Source organism: Dipodomys spectabilis, unplaced genomic scaffold, assembly GCF_019054845.1.
Source record: "Dipodomys spectabilis isolate Male_0828 unplaced genomic scaffold, ASM1905484v1 ptg000471l, whole genome shotgun sequence".
NCBI classification, from domain to species: Eukaryota; Metazoa; Chordata; class Mammalia; order Rodentia; family Heteromyidae; genus Dipodomys; species Dipodomys spectabilis.
The window spans coordinates 25,447-27,535 of NW_024871148.1; the positions used below are offsets into that span (position 1 = coordinate 25,447).

A 2,089-nucleotide genomic window follows, 5' to 3' on the forward strand; every position below is an offset into this window, starting at 1 on the left:
CGGCTTTTTTCTTTTTCCTTATGTGGTGCTGAGGAATCAAACCCAGGGCTTCAGACATGCAAGGCATGCACTGAGCCAACTTCCCAGCCCAAACAATTATATTTTGATAAAATACCTTCTATTCTGAACAGTTCGGTCTGAAGTGTTCATCTCTCTATGATCCCTTGTAACTAAGATTAGTTTTGTTCCAGTAAGACAATCTATGCTGTCAGTGTAAGATATTCTGGTTGGTCTGTTCCTACATGGAAGAAGGGTAAGGGTCAGGAAGACATTTGTGCCACAGAGACCTCATTTAGGAAATTTTAAGCTGCAGAAGTTTAGAAGTGGATCTTAACCAAGGCTTACTTTGAATCCATTAGCTCCACAAAGATAACTCAGTTGATAAATAAGTACTTGAAAAGCCATCACCTTTGGATTAGCTGTAAAGGCTTCAAAATATGATCAAATTTAAAATGAAAATGACAAAATAGTTATTGACAAAAAATTGCAAATGTGAGTAATCGACCAAACAATATAATTTTTTTCCACTATAGACAGAAATTTAGAGAAATAAGATCAATAGCATTTTTAGGAACAATAAGGGTTCCTTGTTACAAATAGGCAACCATGAATATGTGCCTGTATAAAGATTGCATCAATAACTACTTAAATTTAGAGGTTACTACATGCTTCAGCAGCAGGTCTACCCAAATTACAACAATACAGAGATTAAAATAGTACTTGCACAAGGATGGTATGAAAATTTGTGAAGTATTCCATATTTTTCATTCTTCAAATGCAAGAAATGAAAAACAGTTGTTAAAAAGTTGATTACAAAAATACAAGTGTAACAATACATGTAATTCATAGAATTAAAGGTTAGTTTGACATCAGTGTATTAAATCTTCACCTTAGAAAGGCCCTTACATAGCATAACCTTTATAAAACTTGAAATTAGATAACATTGTCATTTTATCCCAAAGAAATAAAATTTAAGCCATGCTCATAGGGGCTTCCGGGAAGATAGTGGAGGAGAAGCTGAAGGCTAAACAAGCTCTCGCATAGAAAGCAGTTTTAGAGTTCCAGTGAACAGTCCTAAGCCAGAGAATCACACCAAGTGTGCCATCACAGTACACAGAGTTAGGCCAGAGAGGGAAAATCCAGGCAAGGAGACAGATCTGAGCATTTGCCAGCAGCTTCGGCAGCAGCGGTGGCCATAGTCGCCATCCTGTAACACAGAGAGTCCAGGACAAAGGAGCCACATGCGGTTGGTGAGCAGATTCTACTAAACACCAGCAAGAACCTACAAGGAGCAGACATCTTCATCCTGCAGTTCACAGACCAGAGACGACCCAGGAACCAAGACTCGGTGAAAGTAGAAGCTTAACATCCTCACTCCTTCTCAGGGAGCAGAGGAGAGAAGGCCACCCCTCCCCCCCACAACCGGACATCTCCATCTTGGATACTGACAAAGCTCAGTGGAGCTGCTAGCTCCAACTAAGGCCTTGGAAGAAAACTAGAGTCATTTAGCAGGTCACAAGAACCTAAATTGACCTGCCAGACTCAGCTTCACCCCGGGAAATGTCACCCAGCTCAGGCGCAAGCCCCAGGAATGGCTTTCTTCACTGGGTAATCAGAGCCAGAGGCTGCCCCTTCCTTAAGCAGCCTTGACAATCAATTGAAATTCAGTAAACATAAACCCAGAGAGTGGCTCCAGCCTGGGCTCGTGAGCTTCTAACAAGCTAGCCCTCAGGAAAAGCTAATGTTTGCTGAAAAGCCTCAACTCTACCCAGAACCTAGCCTCATCACAGCATCTCCAAACGAGGAAAAAGCCATCTCCCTCTTTGTGATAATCAAAGCAGATCCCCCTCCCATTAAAGTAACCTGAGAGGAGGATCACAAAATCCTGGGTAAAGCAGAGCATTTTTTGGCCTGTTCAAACTTACTTAAGAAACCAACCAAGCCACAGGAAAATCAAACACAACAAGCAGATCAGAGACTCCAACAAGAGGCTGGTTACAGACACAAGGGAGATACAGGATTTTTCCCACCACTCCCAAAAAAATCAAAATATTTTTTCTTTTTTTTGTACATTTTATAAAAAAAATTT

General features: G+C 40.8%; 1 pseudogene; it reads left to right on the forward strand.

Moving 5' to 3' along the window:
- The first annotated feature begins 665 nt into the window (after positions 1-665).
- Positions 666-765, forward strand: LOC122098290 (annotated as a pseudogene).
- The last annotated feature ends 1,324 nt before the right edge of the window (positions 766-2,089 follow it).